This window comes from Pseudopodoces humilis, chromosome 4 (genome assembly GCF_049639895.1).
Source record: "Pseudopodoces humilis isolate 2021_Gansu_Grassland_sample_001 chromosome 4, ASM4963989v1, whole genome shotgun sequence".
NCBI lineage: Eukaryota > Metazoa > Chordata > Aves > Passeriformes > Paridae > Pseudopodoces > Pseudopodoces humilis.
Genome location: NC_142203.1, coordinates 59286194 through 59313767, shown reverse-complemented (window position 1 = coordinate 59313767; position 27574 = coordinate 59286194).

The window sequence follows — 27574 nt, the reverse complement described above, 5'->3', positions numbered from 1 at the left end:
TTTATAATCGATGAGTTCTGAATAATGGTTAGCATGCAATGGATTCTCCCACTCATGAGCTACAAATACACTCCATATCATCAAGAGCCTTTAATAATTTTGTCATCTAGATATTTCAGAAATGTTTTTAGATTTCTGCAATGTGTTCAGCAGTGAAAGTGGCATGTATCCAATGTTAACAATAGACTCTAAGTTATGAATCACCAGAGGAAAACAAAAAAAATTTGCAAGAATAATGTTTAGTCATATTTGTCAGAATATATCAGACTAAGCAAACGCAACCCTCAGGGTTTTCAAACTAAATCTAACTCCTAAATTCAGTGAGATTTTTTCCAATTTTTGCCCTGCTTTAAAATGCGAAGTACCTTGAGACTGCATCATTTTTGTACACAACAAAAAAATATGTATTTATGAAATCTTCAGCAGCTCTTGGTGAAAAGTTTTATTCTCAGTGCAGAGAACCTTTTGATTTTGGGGGCCAGAGGGGGCAGGAAAGGAGGGGTTATGGTCTAGCATGTTGCATGAAATACTTAGGACTCTGGGTCTCAGTCTTGCAAGTCTGTGAGTTGTGTCATGTTGCTTGAATAGAAGATATCAGAGCCCTTATGAAAAACATTTTCATTACTAGGGCTAGCCAGCAGGAAATCTGACCAAAAAAAAATCTCAGATCTGGGAGTCTTTAAGATAGTAAGTACCTGACCTCTGTCAGGTCATGAACCTTCAATCCAGAACCTTTTTTCTGAGCTAGGTCCATCCTTCTCATTATTACTGACTATTCTGTTTTGGAAGTCATTCTGCTTCACCCTCTTTAAGTTGTTCTGCTGTACAGCAAAAGGATTCAAGATTCATTTGACAAAAAAGAGAAAACAAGTGTCAGCTTGATTCAAGAGCCAGGTAATGACACTTACCAGAGGGGAGAGTCCTTACTTGTAAGAATGTTTTAGGCTTTTTATCACTGATCTTTGAACAAGCTACAGGAACATGTGAAGCAGCCCATACACTGATATCCAAAGCAGCAGGAGGGATGTGGGTTTGAACTCCCTCCAGGAGAGGATCAAACTGAACTTGGAAACAGCACAATAACTTCAGAATTTCACCAAACATTTGCAATTTCCCACCTCCTCCAAAATCCATAGCCAGAACATCATGTTGTTAATACCACTACACAAGCAAAAATTTCCAGCAAGTTGGGGCTCTCATGTTATTTCTGCAACAGGTCTCACTTCTTCAGTAATATCAAACTCTCACCACTTGCAAGAAGATATCACAGTCAGTTATAGAGACAGCAGGAGCTGAGCACAAAGCACCATGTCACTGCACAAACTACCCAAAATTCTAGGTTCCCTTTAATTAAATTTCCTTATTTTCAAATAAACATGGTTGAAGTACAGTTTTGATAATTGTGTTGAGAGCCTCTCCCTCCCTGAAGAATATGCACCTCCGAAGTCCAGTCTCAGTACTTTCTCCTTCATTTCTCATGGAACAACTGCTGTTGGATAGCAGAGTCTTAAGATGGTAGCAGGAGTGAAAGCACTGACATCACTGCTAGACCTACCTGAATTTCTAAACCTGTATTCAAAAGTACTTAATGAGAATATTGCTCTTTGGGACTTTGGGATGGATGTTTGTGAGAACTAAGGGCTCAAGACTGCAATTTCTTGCAGTATCATTTCTTACCTGGAATCCAAAGAAGTCAAACCTACTGGCCTCATTAGTTTATCTTTAGACTCTAACAAGTATTTTAGCAAGAATTTAAATTACTAAAAATCACTTTGGGGGAAAAGAAACTTACCACTCTATTTCATTACTGGTTTCAAGCTCTAGTTCATGATTCCAGCTTGAAAAGTAGACACAGAGCATTCAAACAATTCTGTTTAAAAATAATGTTATAGGATTAAACATACCCATGTAGAGCTAATGAAGACAAAGAGGATGAATTAACTGAATTGAAGTGGAAGTTTTTTCCATTTATCAAAAATCTTGAAAAAAATGCAACCTATTTTACCTTATAGAAAAACAAGTTTGGTAGCAAAGGATTTGTTGTAGGTTTTCCCCTATTTCACCTCTTCCCTTCCTTTACAGGTGCACAGTCCTAACAAATTTATTGCAGAGTAAAGAGGCAACGTCTTCTATTTCTTTGGCAGGACATCAGTGCTTAGGAGTTGCGCCAGGATCCTCCCAGAACAAATTTGCTGTGAAACAGCAGCACCTTTTTGCAATGAAACAATCTGACAAAAGCAGCTACACCACAGATGGGAAATCCTCCTGCTGTTAGTATGCATAGCTGCAAGTGTGTGGTTTAACAACCAAAGAGCAAGATGGCTAAAAGATAAATTTCTAATCAGCTTCCTGTCTTCTAAGGATAGAGTGTTTCATCCCATATATAACAGTGTTCCAAAGTTTCTCAATTCTAGTGATAAAGTATCACTAAACATTAATTAAAAGTTGATAATATACTTCACGGAAAACCATTAACTCTTTTCTCCCATTATCTAGTGGTTAGGTTTATCTGCTCATATACAGAAAGTGCTGTATTAGTCTACAGAAAGTCCAGTTCTAGGTCACACTGGATTTATGTCTGTCAGTTCCTCTTCATATAAATGAGCCTTTCCTTGGAACAGCAAGGCATTTATGTCAGCAAGAGGCTGAAGTGTGAGCCTCTCTGCACCTGGAAATACTGTGGTGAATAGCTGTAAGAACTAGACTGGGCAAGTAAATTGCATTGCATGGATACTTCAGAAGCTGATTCTGAAACCAGCTTCACTGAAAATTGTTTCTTTTGCCTTCCCTCTTTTTTAAGGTCAAACCTTAGGCTAGTAAATCTGTTCCAGAGCATTAATAAAGCCTGCCTGCTGTGCAAATACTGAACAGCCCAGACACACCAAATATGCATGGCAGCCCAAATTCCTCAGAAACCTTGCCAGGCAGCCAGCCCAATGGTGGAACACAAAACAATCTGCTTCTCTGCCTGGCATGCTGAAATTCCAGTGGTTCTCATCCAGGAGATTCAGCACATCCATTCAACAGAGCTGCAAATGTAAGTGCTGAAACTGCTGACTGCAGGGTCAGTAATTGACTGGGGATGCTCCAGATCCATTGCTGTGTGGTAGTGCAGATCCTATATAACCTCCTTGATGGGCTCAAGGATAGATGGCCCAGCAGAAACTCAGAAATGATTCCTGCAGAATCCAGAGAAACACCATCTCTGCCAACATTTTCAGCTTCACAGATTCAGCAAGTGTGAATGGAATCCAGCCTTTTTTTTCTTTTTTTTCTGACTGGCTTTAAATTATTACAACAAAACAGTAACATCAAATCTTTTGCATCACATCTGCTGTTTAGCACTATTGATCTTTTCTAGTGCCATAGAATTGGCACTATCATGAAATAGACTGGACCAGCTCAAATCACAGATTTTTATTTTGTTGTGCCACAATTCATATTTCAGAAGAGTCACAGGTAGAAATTACTTCTAAGCCAAATAAGTCAGTAAGCTAAGCTCATCAGTGCTGGTGGTAACACCTCTGAGGCAGTGTATTTTAAAGGAGAAAAATAACAGTTGTACTACCACAGCTGTGAGAGAAGAATGAAAGAAACAGCTGTGCAGAAATCAAAGCCAGTGAAGGAGGAGGGGGAGGAGGTGCTCCATGCTTGAGAGCTGAGGTTCCCCTGCAGGCTAGGGGGAAGGCCCCGGTGAGACAGCTGTGCTCCTGAGCCCATCAAGGTCCATGGTGGAGCAGAAACCCACCTACAGCCCATGAACAGCCCCACACCAGAGCAGGTGAATGCCTGAAGGAGGCTGCAACCCTCTGGAAAGCCTGTTCTGGAGCAGGGCCCAGACAGGAACCGTGTCCAGGGGGAGAAGAGCCCGTGCAGCAGCAGGTTTTCTGGCAGGACCTGTGACACATGGGGTACCCATGCTGGAGCAGTTAATGAAGAACTGGAGCCCATGAGAAGGACTCACTTTGGAGAAGCTTGTAAAGGACTGTCTCCTGTGGGAGGGACCCCACACTTGAGTAGTGGAAGAGGGTGAGAAGTGCTCCCACAGAGGAGAAAAGAGCAGCAGGGACAATGTGGGATGAGCTGACTGTGTAATAAACTGACTGCAGAATCCATTCCCTGTACCACTGGGACAGAATGTAGGAGTAAAGTTGAGCCTGGGAGAAGGGAGGGGTGGAGTAAAGGTGCTTTAAATATTGTTTTTGGTTTTTTTCCCTCTCTCATTATTCTACTCTGATTTTAATGATAATAGATGAAAATAGATTCCCCAAACTGAGCTTGTTTCACCCAAGATGGTAATTGATAAGCATTGTACTTATCTGTAACCTACAAGACTTATGTTTTCTCACTGTCCAGCTGAGGAGAAGGAGTGATGGAGCAGCTTGATGGGCACCTGGTATTTATCACAGTCAGTTCCTTCCTCATGCTTTTCTTTTCAAGTACTTATAAGAGCTTTCAACCTCACTTTCTAGTCACTGAAGTATTCTGGTTTTGCATAGGAAAAAATACAGGATATATGACAAAAGTAACAGCTTTTCCTGGCCCCAGCAGTGAGTTTAGAGGGTTGTAGGTTGCTGACTTTGCATGTGTCATGGTTTAACCATACCACAGCCAGCAACTCAGTCCCACACAGCAGCTCCCTTCCCCTTCATTGAGATAGGGGAGAGAATCGAAAGAGTAAAAGAAAACTTGTGGGTTGAGATAAGAAGAGTTTAAATATAATGCAATAATAACAACAACAGTAATAAAAATACTACTAATAAAAATAAATTGCAACAAAATGCAAAATTAAAAAAGGGGAAAGTAATGAATGGAAATGGAAACAATTGCTCGCCATCAACTGCTGGATATCCACCATTTCCTGAGCACCATTTCCTGGCAAGATTTCCTCCTGGTTAATATGTAAAACATGACATCATGTGGCATGGAACTTTGGCCTGTTGGGGTTAGCTGTCCTGCCTGTGTCCCATCCCAGCTTCTTGTACCTTCTGGCCTCCTCTCTGACAGGGCATCATGAGAAGTCCTTGACTTAGGCCACATGTTGCTTAGCAACAATGAAAGTTCAGTGTGTTACCAATATTATTCTTATCCTAAGCCTGAAACACAGTTACTAGGAAGAAAATTAACTCTATCCCAGTCAAAACCATGAAAGAAAGTCAGATGTGGAGCACACCCTTTTGCAGTAGCCCACATGTTTTCCATGTCCTTTTATATTCCACAGTAAAAATAAGTGATGTCCTTTCAGTAATGTGAAAATGGAGATGTACAGATTTTGATCAGTTTTTCAGAACATGCATGAGAGAAAAGATTCAGTGGGAAAGATGGCATTTTTTACTGGAACCAAATGGTGAAAGTAAGAAGAAAAGAGCCACCAGAATCTTTAACCCAGAGAACTTATGTCAGCACCATATAGCAGTTAAATCCACACAAGGAGTCTGGAGTTGTTATGGCATTTGTTTGGGGTGAGGGCAGTTGGGTGCAGAGCAGATTGCTTGATCTAGCGCAGCAAGGAGAAGAATCCTTGCATTTAAGGCTGGTTGTGATCTCAGAGGATAAAGACTGCCTTATTGAAGAAAAAGAAAGCTGGAATCTCCCACTTAACTAGTAGGTTTAATTAATATACTTTAGCTTCAATAAAAAGTGTATTTTCCTGAAGTCATTGTGTCAAGTATTCTCTGCAGTTTAAAATGTCATGTCACATCAAGAATACAATTACAGTCAGCCCCTCTGCTGTAAGGCTAGCTCTCTTTCAGTGTAAAAGCCTTCCCAGTGGAGGCAGAGCTGCAATTACAATTAGCTTATTTGATACAAGTTACAGTGATGCAGGAAACTGACATCTTGAAAACTCAAACCTTACAACAGATGCCTTTTAAGGTACTTGGCTTTGAGGAGGTTTTATACACAAAGTACTCCTGTAAAACACCTTACTTTGCTTTCTTATTCTTTAGCAAGACACAAAGGAAGCTGGCTAGAGCCTGCAGTTTGCACTACTACTTGCACTGCAGTTTTACTACTGTGTATGCATAAAGAGGTTTCTGGTGCAATTTTTTCTATCCTCCTTTAAATATAAGCCTGCCATGCAAAAAAACCCCAAAACCAAGCCCACATTCAAAATTAAGTCAGAGTATTATGTAGCATGTGGAGTATTATGGATCATGAAGTAATTTGTAAGAAGTAGTATAGCATTAGTTACAGCATTTACCCCCTGAAAAAAGGTGGAGCCAATGATTTTTTTGGCTTAAAAAACCCACAAACTAACATGACCACTATCCACTTTTCCCTTTATTCTCCAAAGAAGAACAGAACATACAGCATAATTGCTGAGAAAGACAGGAAAGGGAAAAAACCCATATACAATAAGTAACAGAAACCTCACACAATTATCTTGCTTTCAGCAATTCTGTTACACTTTAAGAAGCCTCTGACCTGCTGGTATCCCCTGCTGAAGTCACCCAGATGCACTGCTGGGAATGAGACCAGGGAGATCTGGGGCGTATGAGTCCCCCCTCCATCATCCCCAGCCACACACTCCCTTTAGCTGGAGCTGGCAATTTCCTCTCTGCCTGAGCTGGCAAACTACAGGAAGGACAGCCAGTCACCTGTCAGATTAATTTACTTTCTATCTGCTTAACTGTGACAGTCTCTGCAGTCATTCATCCTGCAATCACTTACATTAAGCAGCTAGCAGCAGGGGTAGAGTCCAGGACACATGTGTGTGACCCAAATATAATAATGTGCTGTCCTGGGCTGTCCACAAGTGCACAGAGGGAAAAGTTAAATAAGAAAAAATAAGGTTCTCCCTCAGAGGTATTCCTAAATAAGTGGTAAATGAAGGTGGTTATGAGTGCTTCTTCTGTTGAAAATGAAGTAGCCCTTGTGATATGACACACAGAGAATATGCTGGTGACTGAGAGTTTGCAAGAGGAACATATTCAGCCAGCATCCTAGTCAAACTCTCCTTTGGGAATATTCATCATGTGTACAGAAGCATACACAGCTTCATCTGGAAGAGGCTGCCATTTTTTCCTTTCCCTTTCCAGCAGAGGTTGTGGCCATGTGGTTGATTTGTTACACCTCACTTCTTGCTGCTCTTAGTGACAAGTAAGACAGCCGTGACTAAAGACTTAAAAGCACCCACATTCTCTACCACCCTCCTCTGCTTAGCATTCTTCTCTCCCTTCCTGGTGATTTTTACCAGCCTTACTCTCCACTTACTGCCATGTTATTTACCTCTTCTTCAGTCTGCTGGGTCTTGCCATTGCCTATTCAACCTTATACAATCTGTCCAGTGATCCACCTATGGCCTGTCATGTTTCATATTTCATTTTTTCTCTTTCTGCCTTTTGTTACGTATTACAGACAGATACACTTACCTTCAGACAGATATACTTTCTTATATACTTATATACATACATACTTATATAGACAGATATACTCTGCTTGTCTTCTGCCCAAAAAAGTAAAAAACGTGAAAATGCCCAACCCACTTTAAAAGTTCATATGAGTTTAAATGTTCATATGAGCATGTCAGAAAATCAGAATCTAAAATTAGACTCACAGTAATTTTTTTTAATTTGGGCTCAGAAGTGTTCCAAGGCAGACATGCAATTTCTCCCGCTCTCCAGTACAGGTAAAGAAGAATGAGCTTGCATCAATACTGTTGCATAACCCTAACTCTAAGGTTAACCTAAACTATCCTCTAACTTAGTTTGTACATATGCAGCCTGGACTGCTCACAGAAATCTCCCCTGGAGCAAAGACTCCATCAGCACTGGAATAGTAGCATTTCTTGGCTTGTATGAGCCCTAGAATAAATCCAAGCCTTTCAGCTACTCTTGTGGCATAAAATTGACTTCTCCTACATTAGTGATCACTGCATTTTGAGATCCTTTTGTGTGGCATCTCTGACTGAGCCTTTACCTTCTGCAGTCATTTATTTGCTGCTTCTTTCTATTTATAGTATTTTATTCTTGTCTTGGAAATTTTCATATTGTAAGACCGAGGAATTACTTTCCATTTTTTTTTTTTTTGATACCATATTGAAATCCTGATCCTATTCTCCAGAGTTTTTACAAACTTCACCTTTGTTTTGCGATCTCAGATTTCATGGCTGTATTTTGTCCTGCTTTACTCATTCAGTTTTGAGGTTCAGTGGCTGTTGATCACTAGGAGATGCTATTTGAAACAAATTAAAGAGAATAAAATATTTTTCACAATGTCTAAATGCATGTATTATTAGTTGAAAGGTCTGTAAATTGTGTATGGTTGCAATGATATATTTTTGCATTTCATTTGCCTTCTTCTATTCTCAAAGTAACATTAGAAAGAAAAATATGGGTTATTTTATGTGTTGTGAGGTTAAAGAGCTGAACAGGTCTGTCAGGGAAAGCTGTTTTCCATTTTCTGGTATAAATTGCTAATTATACTTAATTATATTTCATAACTTGTGCATTGTGCCTTTTATATGTCTGATTTTTTCATGTCTCTCCCTCGAGTCCTTCAACTTAATAATCCAGATAACCAAGTGTCCTCACAACTAATTAAATTCCCTGATGCACATTAAAAATCAACAAAAAATTCCCAGTCCTGAGACCATGATAATATGGTATACAAAACTGATAAGCACTATTACCTGAGGAAAGCTGCCTTACATGATACAGAGAGACATAAACCTCACTATTGCTGGAGAAAGCTAGCTAATCTCCTCAGGGCTGTTCACATCTTCTGCACACTATTTCCATGTGTATTCAGACTGCCTACACTGTAGACAGGTGAAGACTGCAGTAATTTATTCTGACATGGCAGAAATAACATCATAAAGTTAATTTCACTTAATCACACGGTAGAACTTTAAATCTTCAAGGAAAAAAGAACATTTTCTGAGACCCAACCAGTCTAAAATTAGAGAATATATGGGCAAATATTCTGTATAACCAAAACCCTTTCTGGGCTTGGAAACTGCTTTTACTGCCCATAAATAGCATAGGACTGATACAATCATAAAACATATATTTCTGCTAGGTACCACATATTATATAGGTTAAATCTGAGCCTTCATTTTCAACCTTTTTCTGATTGTCATGTAGATTTATTAATGAATTAGCCCTTGCTCCTGTGATTAAAAATTTATGATAGTGTGTTAATTATTGAGTAACTAAGAGAAGGTAAATTCTAATTGTCATAGGAATGCTCAGATTAATGCTCAGGGATTAAAACTCTACATCATTCCTCGTTACTCAGAAACATTCTAGATGAACTTGTATGGCTTGTTGAATCACCACTATGACTCCTTCCATGCAGCAGGGGGCTGTAAAACCTGATAGCAACAGAATAGTTTTGAATCCTCTACCATGAAACTCCCCAGAAGACTTTCATTAAACTTGGGACAATCAAAACACTTTGTCAGAATTCTTCCAGCCTCTGGACACTTGAAACACTGACATCTGATAAACTATCAGCAAGATATCTAACATCAAGACACTGATTCTATGGCAAGACTAGCTTTTAGTATTATCTTCAGAAGATGCATAACCTATGACAGAAGGGGAGAAATATCAGGAAAAAACAGAGAAAGAAACAGACAGGAAATCAGTATCTCATGTGGAAAGAAGGTAGATTTATTATTCTAAGAACTTCTTTCCTCTTAATTCTTGAGCCTACTTCAGCAGAAAATCTGACTGGTTCTGTGACTGTAGCTATGACTTTTATATGTATACAGAACTTCACTTATTCTATCCTCTTTCTAACTAGGGTGTGCTGTCTTTTACTCTGTTTTCTCCTCTGCTAAAAGGGTGCATGGTAAATTCGTGGGTAATACCAACACCTGAGTCAATGATTTCAATTCCAATTCAATTACAGTTGCTTAAAAATCCACATTAGTATTTGCCAAGGGCTGAGAATAGGACTGCATTCATGCTCAAATGCACGCACGCATGGAGGGGGGGTTCCCTACTGGAGGTTGGACAGGATGTTATCTTTCTTCAAAGGAGAGGGAAAAGAGAATAGTTGTTGAAAACTGGAAAACCTAGAAAAATGTTTGACAATAGAAAGTCTTAGCTAAAACTAAGGTCTTACACAATAGACCTTCTTGGTAGATGGGAAGATTTTAGAGATTTCTGGCCATGTTAAACTCCTCCCCCACTTCCTTGGGCAGAAATCCAAAAACAACAGGGAGGTACATTGGTTGCAAGTGAATATCAAAATAGATTGAAATCCATGACCTTTCTGAACTCTGTAACTACCTCTTTAGCTTGTAAACTGGAGTCTGGATTTACAAGCATCACCAGCACATGATACTTAGCCCTTGATCAGTTTGCAGGTAATTTGTACCACATCCCTGTTGATGCTGACTCCAGTGAATGCTTTATTGTATTTTAAGTGTCTGTGTTTACACTGGCTATTGAAAGCTCTTCAAGCTTAATGCTTGCAACTTTTCTGGGCTTTGTATTTTGTGCTCTTTCACATATATGCTGTTTGTGCCTGGGTTCACAGAGGATGATTTGAGGTGCTGCTTCCTTCTGCCTTTTGTTTGGCTTAGAATGATGCACATTTATAGTGACTATGGAAATATTTTGTTTAAAGCATAGAAAGAGATTAAAATACAGTAAATTACAATGTCTTCAGGTTTCATTACACTTCTTGTGGATGCTGGACTGCAGACCGTGCATCCGTGGGAGATCTCATTAACCTTGTCTTGTGGTCTCTGCAGATGCATTACTGAAACACTACAGCTAGCTGTAATCTCATGAAACACAGCAAATACACACAATGTTTTTATACATTGCTAATCATAAAGAAATAGATATGCATTAAAAAAGGCTATTTTTATACCTCTCTTTCCTCTTAACTGCAGGCTGAAATTAGTAAAATTTCAAGCACTTTCAAACAGAATGCTCCTGGCAAATTCTTTAGCTAAGAAATTATGCTTTACAAAAGTTCCCAATGTTTGAACCTCACCGTGAACTGCCTAAATCAATAAAGAAATATGACAGTTTCCAGTCAGTTTAAATAAAGCATTTTGACAAATTCACCTTTTTTAAATGCTTTTACTTTTTATGTTTTAAAAACAAAGTAATAGCTTAAAAATACAATTAAAGTTAAGAATTTTCTGATTTCAAATTATGTTTGTTGATGTTGTAGTCTTTCTCATAAAACAGAAATGTCCTACTTAGAAATACATTTATTAAATTAATAAAATATAATTAATTAAATTAATAGTATTTTAATTTTTTATTGCAAATCTGATAAAAATTATTTCTCAGTTGTAATTTAGGGTCACAGAAAATGTATGGTAGCTGAGGTCACAAGTTACAGGGTTTTTCTGACTCTGTTGTCATGAACTTAATGGGATGAGGACCAGAAAAAAATGCCTCCTGTTTCTTGGAACAGCATGTAGCCTAAGTTATGTGTTAAATGTAAATGTACTTCTAAAATTATGAATATTTACAACAGAAATGCAAGGACATAATTCTCAGGAAGAGGTCCTGTACCCGTTATGTATCCTTTATGGATGTACTATGGCCAATCCCCTGTAAATATATTTGACAAAAATTTTTATTACAAAGTTTAGCTCTGCACAAATATTCTCCACACATAAAAAAACAACCTATTGCAAAGTTTTCTTTCTCATTCTTTTTTTCTAAGTGTAGATAGAAATGCAGAATTCTCTTGAGGCTCCATCCAAACTATCATCTGTCGTCAATAAAACACCAAGGGCTGGAACTTAAGTTTCAAAACAGACCCTATCACATCTTGTGGTTACAAACACAAATAAGATAATGTAAACTACAGCTCCCACATTCCGTGAAATTTGTTGTTTTGAGTCTGAGTGAGCACCTTGTCTGTTGAGAATGGCTAAGTGGTACCTGCCAGAGCTTTGTACCATGGCACTAGGAAGTCGCTCAATTCCTTAACAAAATTACATTTGGGGGAATGAAAAATACCATATTTTATGCATTTGTTGGCCCAGATCCATGCATTCTGGTTTCAAAGTGGACACATTCTTCACTATAATGTAAAATACAGAGTAAGATCATATTTAAAACTAGATTAGGTCCAAATCATAGGCTGCTCTGCACACAGAAGTGGAGTGTGCTCTGGCTTTGAGTCTTTAGAGTTTTGGGTGTTTAATAAAGCAAAAGCTGAACTGAAAATCTTCCAATGGCAGCCACACCACATACTTATTCCCACAAAATTATTTGAAGTGCAGGATGAAGTACAGTCTCTGTGATAGCTTTCTCTCCATTGCTTTTATAGTTTCCCTCCACTATCCAACACCTTATTTTTCAAAATCTTAAGGCCTGGGAGCTTGAAGATCTCCTACCTCTCTCACTAAGGAATGGCAACAAAAGGTTTTTAAAAGAGGGAGACAGAGATTTTTCCTTGCACCCCATTGTATGTCTTCTTTTCATCATGCTAAAAGGCATGAAAAGAAATTTAAGAAGTTGGTTATGATTATTATTGTTATTTTTTTGTTATTCATTATTGTTGATTAGTATTGTTGTTATTTGTATAATATGGTGTTGAATATTTTATCCATTATCTACCAGCAAGTAGCTGCATTAGTAATATTAATTTGGCAATAATGAGAGTCTTTGCACTTGCTTTTTGGCTTTATTTACTAAGAATTTCCCCTACTGAGCATCAACATTGTTCCATACGTTTAATTTTAATATACTCATTATATTATATTATATTATATTATATTATATTATATTATATTATATTATATTATATTATATTATATTATATTATATTATATTATATTATATTATATTATATTATATTATATTATATTATATTATATTATATTATATTATATTATATTATATTATATTATATTTAGGGATTAACAGCTCAGCAATTGATGACAATGCAATGCTACAATAGGCAGGGTTAAATCACAGAGAAATACTAATCAAATACATTGTTTGATGCATAGAGTTTTATTTCAGAAAATGTATTCTTCATCTACCAATTTTTTCCCAGTTCAGTGACATAATCAGACTTGAAAGTGATCTCTATGGTTTTATAAGACTGCTTGATTTGAACCCACATCCAGTTGTACAATGTCATAAATTACATGAACAATTGCCAAGGTCACTTCAGATAGCCTTATTGCTTTTTTTATTCAAGGAGATAGCTCTTCAATAGTGAGAAATATGGTATCCAGGAATTCCAGCTTGCCCTCATGTAATCTCCTTCACAGAGCACAACAAAGAACAATTGTGTGAAGCACAGTGACCTCAGATGCTTGAAGTCTCTCAAACTATTTATGAATGTGGAGTGGAGAGACTAAGCATGCATTCAGGATGAGGAAACCTTGACCAGAAAGAGGCATTTCAGTTGTGAATTATTTTTGTATGAGGAAGTTTTAGCAGTATTCAATAAGTACACGTACTGTGATAGTCAAGCCAAAGACAAGCACACACATTTTTGAGTTATTCTGAGAATAAATTTTGTGAGAGCAAACATGACAGGCAGTGCAAACGCCTTTGAGAAAATTCACATTACTGTGACATGCCCTTGTACACATGCAGCAGTGGAGATCTAAACTGTTACAGAGATTTCTGCTAGCATTACTGTGATTAAACTGGTTTACTTTGATTTGTGAACCAGCAGGTCTGTTTATCTAAAGAAAACTAAGAACATTTTACTTCCTGTTGTTGACCAACCTGCCTATGTAAGTGGCTTATGGACAAGCAAGAAATTATCCACAGCAAGTGAGCTGTGATGTGTCCATTCCCCACACAACAGCTCTTAATTCATGTATGATTGGTGTGCGTACATGCATGGCAACATAACAAGAATTTCTACAGTATTTAAAGGAAAATTTGTGGGCTGGACCAGAAGATCTGTCTGTGCTAGACATTTTTGCCAGCTGCTATCAAATAAAAAAGTAAGCAAAGAAAAAGCATGACTTGCAGTTGTAACTCCACTTCTATGATCTACAGCATCTGCAGTCAAACGTATTATTTTCTGTTGTACACTATAAAAAGCAACCTCTTACATGCACTCCACCCTAAAAATCACTTCAGCTCTGTAATTTTTCAACATCCACCCCCTCTCCCCCCATTATTTTATTCAGACTACCAGGAAACGAGAACCGGCAGGAAACTTTGCACTGGAAAGAGATGCCTGAAGGCCAAAAAATGTAGTGGGACTGCTATACCCAGGAGCACGTGTCAGAGATATTAGAAAGTGAAATAGTAGATGCTTGGGAAATGTCAGTCCAGAGAAAGACAAATCTTATCAAATCGTGTCCTTATCTCAACATCAACAGGCAATTTAAAGAAGATTATACTGAGACAGAAAGGTAGATCCTGTATGTGAAGACTGTATAAGTAAAACAAGGCAAATACTAATTTCTGAAGTTACATCTCATGTAGTATTTTGTGTATTATATAAAACAAGTCTGTCATGATTTATTATGTCAAAGACATCTAAAAAAGTGAAAAAAGCCCTTGAAACTATGATTGGTTATTACACACAATACTTAAAAATAGTATTGGAGGTACTTAAAATACATTTCAATTTTTTGAGAGAATTCTGATTTCTGTATTGTTTGAAAGTAATTTACAAGTGTGCAGTCACCATATTCTATTGCTATAGGACATGGTGTCTTCTCTGAGGCATTGTAGCTGAGCTAAGAAAGAGAAAGGATAATTAAAGACCTAGAAAATAAAAACATAGGAACAGAATGACAGCAAACTCTGTCTGAGACTCTAGAATAGCACCTCGTAACTACAATTTCTACATTTCCAATAATGCCTAGCTCAGAATTAACCTTATCTTCACTTAGAAATCGTGGCTATAAAGTCTTACACTCCCACTATGTACACCTCTGTTTTGGGCCTACAGAGATATGGTTACCAGATATGATACTAGATAATAATTTTCAAATCTTAGTTCTCAACAGACAGCCATTCTTTCAAATTGTATTTTATTTTCAGTCTATTTCTGTATTATTCCATTTCAATCATACAGCATCCCTAAGTAAGGAATACTTAGTATCTGGTGATTCCACCTATGTCTTACAGACAAATGCAATTTTTTTGGTGACTTTGTTGAGGTATGGAGAGCACACATTGTGCAGGGATTTAAATGTTCCAAGTGTGGTCATATCCCTCATATTTGAGAAATGAGAAACTACTCCTAAGGTTATACTAAGTATCACAATTTCAAGATGAATATGTTGAAGAAGGCAACTGACACCTTTATCTTTATTTATATGTATCAATTGGTGAAACAAACAAAACCCCCCAAACAAATAAACAAAAAAAAACCCAAGCAAAAAGCCCCAATTAAGTGAACTATAGTGAAATGCTGGTTCTGTGTAGTTCAGTGACTGTGTAATGCTGAGCTGTCAAAGACAGAGAAACATAAAGATGCTAAAGCAACTTCGTAAATAATCTAGATGAGTTTAGTTTAAGCTGTTTACTTTCCAGAATTTAACACACATGCCAGGAAAACAAGTTCTCACCTTCTCATTTAAATTAAGGCATGTTATAACTAAAAATGTTAAAAACATAAACAGTCATTTCCTTCTTTTCTCCTCTAAAACTGTATGGTGTTTTTCACACAGCTCTTTCTGATATTTCAGTCAATGCAATCAGTAAAACTTTTGAATACCTGACAAGATATGTAATTGAACACGATTAGTGTTTCATGCATTTCATGCTGCATTGCACGCATGTTCTGCATCCTTGGAACTCTGTGTTTTAAGAATTCTCAAAGGAACAGGCAGATAATCTGATTAGGGCATGAGGAGATGGGAAAGAAGAATAAGGAACAATCTTCTCACTGCACACTACTTTTGAAGTATTGTGACTCCACTGTTGCAGCGCACCTGTGTTCTTTGTGTTGTAAATATTATGTTCTGTTGGTATGGTCAGTCACCCCTCAGTTCAGTTGGTTTGCACCAAGTTGTACCTCCCCAGTCGCCTGGCAATAATCCCTGTCACAGCCCTGCCTCCTCACCCAGAACGCTCTCTGTCCCTCCCCCTGGCATGTCGATCCTGTGTTATGCCTTCCCCCTTGAGTGTCAATCCACCCTGATCCCTGCCTCTGTTCCAGTGAGTTCCCTGTCAATCCTCCCTTGTGCCAACCCCTGGCTTGGACCTCCCCTTTGGAATTATCCTAAACCACAAAACCCCAGTGAATTGTTCACCTGCTTGTCAGTTTGTGTCCCCTCCTTGTGTTTCCCCATTTGTTGGAACCTTGTAAATCCCACCTTCTGTACCTCCCCTAGTTCTCCCTGATTTGCCAAGAGATTGCAACCACCCCCTGGACCTCCCCCATATAAAATCCCTTGCACAGGCTTGTTGTTTGTTCATTACCCCTGACCTTTTCAGACGGTAAGCCTGTTCCTGGGATAGGACAAGGGGTCTCCTTCATCCTTGCCTCCACACTCAGCACTGACAGCTATAACGTACCATAGAGCAATAGCTCTAAGCTGCACTCCAGCTCATCCTGCTCCTGGAGTGCATCCCACTCTCGGTGTGGTGCCGTGGTGGTTGTGGGCTAGCTTGGGACTCCGGCACCGCGCCACTCCATGACCACCATATTTTGGTGCGTTACATTTTCTAATTTTTTCCGCTCATTGGCACATGATATCACTATTGTCCCAGTTTGCTTTCCATGAATGGCAATATAGAGATAGGGAAATGTAAATAAATTCTTCCCCTAATTTTGTTGGAAATTATAAATAATAAACACCTTTGAGAACTTAACAATTCTCCATATATAAGAGTTGCAGACCCAAATCTCTGAGCTGGTAGATTAGTACTTTACCAATGGGCTATGTTAGTTTATTCTGTAAAATGCTGCTAATTAAATACAATATCTTGGAAGACTTTCTCCAGCCTAAGAGTAAGAAGAATAGCTCAGTTTGTGATAATTAAATTTTCTTTCCTTAAAAGAGCAGCTGTGTCTCTGCAACTTGGTGGGAACCATCTGTGGTCCTTGCTAACCCTTGAACTGTGCCTGGCTGTCTGTGAGGATGCAAGCTGGTGTGGGTCAAAACTGGGCTATGGTGCATGCAAACAATTAAACAATGATTATTCCGTGTCTGTATTTAATATGCTATTGTGGATGTTCCCAATTACAGCAGCTAGACGCCTTCAAAAACATCAGTATTTGAGAAAAGCAGGCTGGGAAACTTCCCCACGTGGGGGTAGGTTTATCTGCTTTGTTCTCTGTGTTTAGCACCACACCCAGAATATTTTCTGTTAAACTCTGTACAATGGCTATCATGTCTCTGTGTGCAGTGAACATGAACAGCAAAGCACCTTTCCTCTTTTCCCGCCTGCCCCCTCAACACACGTACACACACTGAAACTCTGTTCTCAGGAAAAACAAAACAATTCTGTGAAACAAGCCAATTCAAAGCAATACAATGAATTTGCCAAAATAACCTGTACAAATGACGAGGAGGAAATTATTTCACTTATTGCTTTATCCAGGGGGTGCTCTTGCATAACCTGTTCACTGTACATCAGAGCTCCATTACAGTCTCCTGTGTGAGGCATAATTGAAAACAATGCTGAGACCACAGCTTTAGGTAAAGATTGCTTCAAACCTTGTGTTACACACAAGTCAAGAAAAAGTTTTCTCCCTTTGTGCTGAAGTGTTTTAAAGTACTTATTAAGGGCACACAGAAGGATGAGCTGCAAGTCTGAAGCTGATAACCATGCATTCAGAACTAAGGGCTCATAAAGAGCTGTTAATGAAAATGTATTACAGCCTAGTGGGTTTGATCCTATGAACCCTCACTTGACTTTCCTGAATACTGTCAGTACTGAGGTTCTGATTGCATTTGATTCAAACATTGCTTGCATGAATTGTCTCAGCCAACCAGCTGAATCTAGTTCCTCTATTAAGAGTTTAATTTATTAGATGAAATTTATCACAGGGTTAGTATTCTCCCCAAATGTCTCCTTTATACTGCAGGAAATGCAGTATCCATTCAGCATCTGTGCTGAGAAATGAGAATTATCAGCCTTGCCAACAAAATGGTTTTAAGAATTTTGAATAGCCACAACCCACACCCTCCCCACAAAAACCCCCCAAAACAACAACAACAACAAGAAGAATGTGAATGTTCTACACGTGTGTAAAAATTTAAGGACGCTTGTATTTGAAACAAGCTATTGGATCTCTCAGAGTCACTTTTGAGTGCAGTGATGTTCCCTGCACTCAGAGTCCCATCTGGCAGACAGCAGCTTGCTGGCCCAGCTGGATGACCAGGAGGTACAGTGCAGCAGGCTGACACAGAGCTCTCAGACTGCTGCATTAGAGCAGTCTCCACTACCCATATGTCCAGCCTGTAAACTGTAATCCCATTTTCTTTCTTAACCTCCCTAATGCTTCCAAAGTCCTCCAGGAAAGTCAGTTCAATTTAATCTGAAGGGCATAGGTCTTTCTCCTGAGATTTTAGGAATGAAGGAATGAAGTAGGAGGGATCTTAATGTTAGCAATCTCAAGCAAATGCAAAGAGATGAGAATAAGATGATCACTTTAAGTGACCTCCTGTTTCAGGGAGAGTTCTAGGAAAGCAAACAGCCTTTAATAATTTTGAAAACAACACTTTTTTATCCCTATGTCTGAATTATAAGCTATTTACTAACCTCTTCAATTCAGTTTCATAGAATGAAGATTAATTCAGTTTCAAAAGATGTTTATTCCTTTATATGTTACAAGTTCCTGCTGTCCTTAACTGAAAATTTTAATTTCCTTTATTTTAGTTAACATATATTATGGGAAAGGGCAGGAAAAAATTGCTTTACTTTCATTGATTTCTGAGATGATAAATTGTTTGTAATATACCTATAAATCCACTCATTTAAGTTAAGATTACTCATGACAAAATCCGAATCTGAGGGCAGTATCCAGCTGTCTCTGAGCATATCATAATGATTCTCCTTTGGGGGCAATACTCTGACACATTAACATAAATTTAAAGGAATACATAAAAAGAGTATATCACGCTATACCTTTAACGCTTCTACTGTTTATCTGTATTCACTGCAACCCAGCAGGTGAATAAACATCTTAAAGATATTTAGAGAGGTCTTAGAGGCTTCTGTATTGAAGGGGAAAAAAGTCAGTATAAACCACAGTCCACAGTTAAACAAAATACCACCTTGTAGGGGCTCTGAAACAGTGCAGTGCATTTTTATAGAATTATTAACTCCCATTTTTCTAAACTTTGCTATTTCATGTCAGAACCAGAAGATGAGATGGTAGGATATGTAGTAAGATAGTCTAATTTCTGTACTGTCAGCACAAAGAAATTAAACGAGAAAATAGAAGGAAAATTGAAAAATTACATTCCAGTGTGACATCCAGGTCCATTTTTCTGTCCAAAAGTGCTATCAGTCTAATGTATTCTACTAAAGGCTGCTAGATAAAACAAGGTATAACTTTAGAACTGAACCCAAATTACCTTTCAGGAGGTTTTCAAAATTCACTATTGGAGTTTGGAAATAAAAATTAATCTTTGTGCCAGGTTCCTAACGTTTATTAATTACCAATGTTTTCAAAGTGCATGAGGTTTTGATTTGGTGCGAGATGGCACATGGCACGTGAGAAGCTGAATGGTCTCATCTCCCATTTGCTTTAAAAGGAACAATATGACTCTCTGCTCTGCCTACAAATGCCCTAAGGTTTCTATGTGTTTAATGTAGACAGGATCAAAAGGTTCAAATTGCTATGTTCATGTGCCATTCAAGAAAATTTTTATAGCCTGAAGTGCCTACAGAATACACATGCACAGATAGACAGATGGATGCACAACTATGTGATGCTTTTTGTGAATAGTACGTGGGCAAAATAATTTGGGTCGATTCTTTGAAATTTTATGTCAGTTCAAAAGTGCAGCTATTGCTCTCACTTCTTTGATAAATGTTGTCAAAGACAGCTTTTTGTGTTATCTTGACTACCCATTCATTTCTGAACTGAGGAAAACGGAGGTTGTTTAAGTGTGAGATAGAATCGGAGTCACAGGTGATCTACAAAGTAAGAATTACTCTCTGAAGAAACTTGGGAATGGTTTTGAAGGATTTTAAGGAACATATTCAGTCTTAAGAAAAACCCCAACAATTTCAGATTAAAGTAAATGTCAATAGAAAACATAACGGTTGTGCCATGAAGTACAGCAAGTTAATGAGAAATGGAGGATTCTAATAATGTCTGCCCTTATCAATCATATTAATTGCTTTTATTTTTATTTTATGAAAAGTATCACTACAATAGGATGGAAAGCAATTGGTCTGGCTTTAGGGGATGAATGGGAGAAAGCTATGTTTTTTTTAATGTTAGCTACTTCAGTATAAAGAGATTTGGCATTAGAAGCTGACTTTCACAAAGCCTAACAAATGTAATTCAATCTACACTGGAAGTTTTTCCATAGTTTTCCCTGTTTTCCTTATATGTATAATGTGATCTTCTAACTGCTATACCGATTAATTCATGACAAGCTATATAGCATTCATGACTAACACATGGAATTGCAAATCTAACAATCATGGTAATACCTTTGTATTAACTTCTGCTATCTAAAATGGATTTTGTAATCTCCCCATTGTCCATGAGACATGTCTGTCATGAATGCAAACTCTGAGGATTTGTGACTAAGCAAACAGACTCTCCTGGAAGAGTACATAAAGTCTGTGTGGCTTCCTCAACATACTCCAGACCCCTTCATTTCCTTTGTAGTGGTTCCTTTATTGCTAGCTTACTGGAAAGCTTTTATCAGTAATGTTTAATCTATTTACCTTGAAATAGGATTGCATCTAGGAATAAGTGCTCCCAAACTATTTTCTAAGCCAATTTTGGTTCACACAAACAGTGAAAGTATTCAAATAATTATTTTTACCATCAGGGATGCCTCAAAAATTAGAGCTAGGCTTTGACTCCTTACTTTCCTGCACAGTTGTTTTTGTTCTGTTTTTTTTTCCTGTTGGTTTCATTTTATTTTTTTCTTTATGTTCTACTATAGTCACAGAAGATAAAACTACATTGATGTGAAGGAGAATCTGTTGAAAGGCTCAAATCTCTGTTCAGAAAGAAAAAAATTTTTTTACTACAAGATTTTCTGCTCAAAAATATAATTCTCTAATCTTAAAGCAATTTCCACTGTACTGTGACTTTATTACTGACCAAATTTTCAGGAGAATGTATTTTCTGGTCTCAGAAGGGGAGCAAGATGTTCTTGAGCATGTCTGGCTCTGACCCCAGAGCACAGGGCTACATCAACAAGGAACTTCGTCCACCTCTCCCATGATGTTAAGTACACCTAGAAAGTTCTCTAGAGAGAATTTTAGATTTGTTGGTGTTCTCTTCAAATCATCAAAATTGCCTGCAGGCTGCACCTACCTGTGCACTTTGGGGCTGAAAGTCTCTTTAGCAGCTTCTGGCTTCATCAAGGCATAACTCATTTCACAGTGGGAATGAAGACGGCTGAGCATGAGCACAGGGTGATACTCCCTGACCCTTTTACTCACACATAGTCAACCTTGCCTTTGTTTTTTTGCATAAAAAAATAGCTTTGACATCCATAATCCAATCCAAATCTCCCACTTTTTCTCACACAACTTTCTACAATATGTACTGGACTTCTGTAAGAAACATAAGGTATACCTTGACAATTAAAAACATTGAAAATGCTATTTTACTGGGAAAATACTGCTTTAATGTGTAGCATCCTCCGCCTGTGATCAGCTGAATTACTAAAAAAAATTGGTAAGGAATACTTACTGAGATATTCCTACTCTAGTTTTTGCCTTTGGATTTGGCTATTTTAAACTAACCTTCCATGGCACCCATTTCTCTCCATTGACTACAAAAACTCCCCTCAATGATACCTTTTTTATGTACTGAAAATAGATACATTTGTCAGATTAGAGTTATTAGGAATTTAAACAGAAACAGAACTGTGAGTGCCTGGAAAATGTCTCAGATCAGTGGAGACCAGTGCCTTCAGGGTTTGTTTTGAGAGGATCTGAGTGTGAAGAAAACAATCCTGGAGAGACTGTAATAAAATTCTAACCATAGCTAGGAAATGATATAAAGTCTTCCTACTTGATAGAGACTTCCCACCATAAACAGACTGCCATTCATATCATTTGCTATCCTCTCACAAATGCCAAAAATTTCAGCAAAAGACAAAACAAAAAAATGGATCAACAAGATATAACAGTTCTACTGCCTGTCTTCATGCTATTTTCAAGCTGACTCCAGACAGGAATTTGCATGTGAAAGACTCAGGCAGAAGAAATTCAGATGGTATAAAATACGCCACGTAAAAGATTTGGGGGATGTTTCACCTCTGAATAGATGCCTTTTTCAAAGCCTCTGAGCACCCTCCAAGCAAAAGAAACACTGCTCTGAAGGTTTTGTCTTGTGCTGATACAAAGACTTACGAAGACTGTGGCAGGCACTAGACAGTCCTTATTCAAGGTGACGAAAGCAAGGAGTTGTAGGATGGAATTGGAAAGCAAATATATGGTAAAACACGTAAAAGCATATGTTCTTGAAAAGTGTCAGTATTAGCCAATGGTATTTTTAATAATAATAACAATAATAACAATAACAATAATAATAATAATAATAATAGTGATAATGATGTCCCACAGCCTCTTCTTAGTACATGTAGGTTTGAAACGGAAATGAGTGGGAAGCCTGGCTGAGTAAAGCATATCAGACAGACTGAACTACTAGCTAGCTATCAGTCCATCAGTCCTTAAAGTATTCCAAACATTCCCTGGAGGCAACAGGAAATTCTGGTCCAAGACAGTAACCCTGAAAATAAAGATATGTGCAAAATGGGTTTACCACACTACTAACAATAGAAGTGCCTGTCTCTGTGATTCCACTGCAGTTTTGAAGACCTGCTCATCACCCAGCCTTGATAAAATATCTATATTGATTACCACTTGGCATAAGTGTTGTTTTTACAACACAGTGTTGTCATGGCTCCCTTCCCACTACATATCACCATGCCATTCACATGTTTAATTAAATACATTTCCCCAAGTGAGTTTTGATTACAAGGATAGGGCAAAACTTGATGCATTGAACTGATCCACGGTGATTACTTGTATTGTCCATGTTACTAAAAACAGTGCTCTCAGTATCAGTCTGGTAAAAGCTGCAAAAATTAATGGAAGATTCCCTTAAGAAAAAAGAAAATATTGATACTCTTCTTTTTATTTTATCTGTTCCAGGGCCATCAGTGGCCTTTATGGTACCTTTCTTCCTTTATAATAATTTACAAGAGGACTTTTTTTTCTGTTTACCGTCATCATTATTATTTGGTTATTTGAATTATTCTCACATCATTATTATTAATGTTATTTGAAACATTCTCTGATAAATATAGAAACTACTGCTTACTAAACTTTTTCAATTAAATTAGACTATTTACTAATCTTCTTAAATTATTGATCCAATCCTGAGGAAATAAAGAAAAAAAAGCCTCTGAAACACCTAAGAGAATAAAGGAAATTACAGGCTTACATAACTTAATTACATAATATAACTGATCTTACATAACTATAAAAAGATCACTGGCTGTAAAAATGCTTCTGAGGGATTCGAGCACTATTTAAAGAGGTTTGACATTGTCTGCTTATTCATGTTTCTTAGCTCTTTGTGGCAGGTTTCAACAGAAAATTTCTGGGAAAAAAATCCAGAAAAATTACAAGAGATGGTGAGATCAGGTAGAGTTGAGGAAAGGTTACTTACCCAATTCTTCATTACAAGTAAAGCTACATTGCCAAGGTCTGGAATACAGATTAATTTTAAAGATACCTGTTGTGATTACGTCATATAAACATCAGTTTTCAGAACAAAGGCAGTTCTCAAAAGCCAAAGATTTTATCATTCTTCTAGTGTAGAAAAAGCATTTGTGCTCTGTTGCAGAGAACTAACTGGAGCTAGCAGTCAGAACATTTTTAACTAAACATATAACCAAAGAGCTTCACTAGAGTGGAATTTATTTTGGAGAGACATATCAGTTAAAAATGTTTTCCTGGGAAGCTTCAAGAGGTCATGGTTCCCCTAGGCATTTTCAGCAAGAGGGGAAGGAGAAACTGGAAATACCAAATGCAAAGGAAATACCTTTGCATGTGCTAGCTAGGGACAAGTATTTCGAAGTAATTATCTTGGTAAAGATGTATTTAAAGGATTTAATTAATTCCATCACTGGAAAAAGAATACTGAAACAGAATTGGGTTCTACCAGCCTTTTCTACTAATACCTATTTCTGGTTGGATTACTTATCAGCCAAGGCCAAATCTTCCATGGCTGTAACCACAGATTGCATGGCAGAAAGATGCAGGGTAGGCAAAGAGCAGGAGGATTGATCAGCAGTCTTTGTCTTATTGTCTTGTTGTCCTGATTTCCTTCCTCGCTCAGCCATACAGTCTTCCACAACCCCAACAGTGATTTCAAGGAAAGACAAAGTAGAAGAATGAGGTGTCTGTGTTTGCCAAATAATGGACATATTAACATGGAGATACTGTGTTTGAATTTTGGTATTTGACACAAAAATTCCCCAAAACAGGTGCAAAGCCAAATTTTTAACGTGACAATCATTGCTTGAATGCCATTTGGAAGGTGGATTCTGAGTGTACTGCTGCTTACCTTTTCACCTCCATTCTTCTTCACAAAGATCTTCAATTAAAACAGAAGATTCATAACACAAAAAAACCTCACAAGTTAGTTAATTTGTAAAGGTTACTTTTTTTTTACATTTCTTTTTTTCAGTGACTGGTTGGTTGACATTGTTAATGTTCCAAATTGTGGACCAAACCAGTGTATCCCTCAGGCCTGATGTATGGCCAAAACTTGACGCTTCTTAAAAAGGTTGGCAAAATCAGTCTTGGAATGTAGGTGATTGAACTCAACGCACTTAAGATGAATTGCACTTCTTAACTTAGAGTTCATTATCTCTAAGCAAATAACTTTTGGGTCAAGTGGCCTTCCTTAAAATGCAATATAATATGGAATAATCTTCTTACAGGCTTTTATGATGATAAGAAGATGAGAAGAATTCATATTTGAGAGCTATTCTTTTATGAGTGGAAAGGATGATAGAGAGAATATAGGTTAACGTGGTTAATAAAATAAATATAGGAATGGAACTATAAAATAGTTGATATTTTCTACAAGCTATCTGCAATACTATTAAAATGTACTATGTGAAATTGAATTTTTTCTATGAATTAATGAAGTCCAGAAGCAAAGGGATCTAACAAGTACTGTGAGGTACAGATTCTTACATTATGTCCCATGAATTGCTTGAAGAGAAATACCTATGGTCAGATGAAGGCTAAACCATGGGCAGTTACACTCAACACAGCTATTAAAAGTTTGTAAGCCTAGCTGATAGAGGAGTCTCTCTGAAATGAGAGAGACATGGAGAAACAAGGGCATCCCTCAAGAATACCCGATATTCAGATGTCCAAGGGTGGCTCTCTAAACCAAACAGATAACACAGTCTGCTAAATCATGTTGCTATAAAGGTGTTGTGAAATGTCACAAAGTTCCAGGAGCAGCATAAATCTGCCAGAGAAGTGGCACTTTCTCCTGTCTGGGAATTTTTTTGCTTGTGTGTTTGTTTGGTTTTTGGTTTGTTGTTGGGCTTGGATTTTTTTTTTTAGTTTTTTAGTTTTTTGGGGTTTTTTTGTGGGTTTTTTAAAGGTTTCTTAGTTTCATTTTTGATTTGTGTGTTTTGATTATTTTTTTGGTTTGGTTTCTTTTTGTTCACTTGTTTTTGTTTGGTTTTGGTTTTGTTTTGGTTTTGGTTTTATTTCTGGTTTTTGTTTGTTTTGGTTTGTTTGTTTTGTTTTGTTTTGTTTTGTTTTGTTTTGTTCTGTTTTTAAAAAACCCCTAACACCAAAAGAAATACTTTTGTTCACAGCATTTAAGTCTGACAGGACATGACCTGTTTCTTCTACTACCAGGTCAGCAGAAATGAAGAAGGTGATTCTGCTTTGTGTGATGTACAAGAATAGCTACCATTTCAGGTGAGTGGAGGGAAATTGGAGGCTATGAAAAGAGGTCTGGTATTTTCTCTTTTGTTGTGATCAAGCTTAGAAGCTTTAGTCAGCAGTTAAGTCCTGACTGCAATAAGAGTTAAGCTCATTTTATTAACAGATTATTTATAATTCTGCCATCACTTTTGCATGTTCACAGCTCTCCCATTGAAGACTTATTTCATAAGAGTCACTTATTTCTTAAGAGTCACTAATACTATTCACATTAAGATTGAGCAAATTTTGAAGAACAAACAATAGGACTAGGACATTGGCATACTCCTTTGTGTAATCACAAATGACAGTAGCTCTGACAATGTTCTATAAAATACATGGGAAAAAAATTCTGAACAAACAAAAGACAGACAGGGCCAGGTCGCATGTAGATTTTTTCAAGACCATTAATTTTACAAACACTTGAAAAGCTAATAATTCTTGCTGTCAAACACCTGCCACATTTTTTATCACAAGTCATTGGGAATCTGATATCACAAAGGATTTTACTGAAAGAAATTACTGTGAACATATATTCATACAAATGAAATGTGAACAGTATGGTCACATTGGCTTATTATTTTTTCTGTTAGGGCACAGGTATCTACAGAGGATGCTTAGGCATGAGTATGTGCATAGGATGCATAGACATGGGATAGCTCTGCACTGTCTTCTTACCCAGCTACCACAGATTTGGCCTTCAGGTGCATGACATACATCTTGTTGAAGAGGGTTCTGCTTGTGCAGACCCCTTACTGATTCTGCAACATCAGACCTGCTAGTCCAGTTACATCTCTGACTTACAGGCTCAGAATCAAATGGCTGAACAATGTCCTTTATATCTTGCTTCACCTGAATTCCTTATCCAACCAAATTGCCCAACACTTAGCACAAAGACCACTACCTTGTTGCTCCCTAAAATCTTCTCACAACCATGTCATTTCTTGTCTGTCATAATCTTCTTAAAAAAGAGCCATTACAAAACTCCGGTGATGTAGTAAAACACTACAAAGATTATAATTAGGAAGTATGTGAATTTAGATTGTTTCCTCCTGTCAGACAGGAAAAGCGTTGCAAATTTCATCACTCCTTAGATTTTGTTAATATGGAAATAAAATAGCCTAGAAAACTAAATGGCAAAACATAGTTAAATATCTGTCATTAATGTAGAAGAGATTTTTTCACTTAGAGAGGGAAATTCCAGCCAATTGCCACCTAGCAACTGGCATAAAATATATATAAGCAACAAATAAAACTCAATATTTTGAAAAGAAGGAGAAAAGCCAAACCAAACCAAACCAAACAATCTACCAAACAAAAATCTGCAACACTTGAAGAAGTGGAAGGAAAGATGTAATAAAATGAACACTTAGATATTTTAGCAAGAATCTCTTCCTGATAAAAAAACAAACAAGCCCATTGTTATTCAACAAACAAACCCATTCATTATTACACCATAAAGGAGAGTTGCAGAAAGCTTAACTGAGAAGACAGAGATTAAGTGAAAGTTGGCCATTTAGCCGTGCATAGTGATTTCAAAC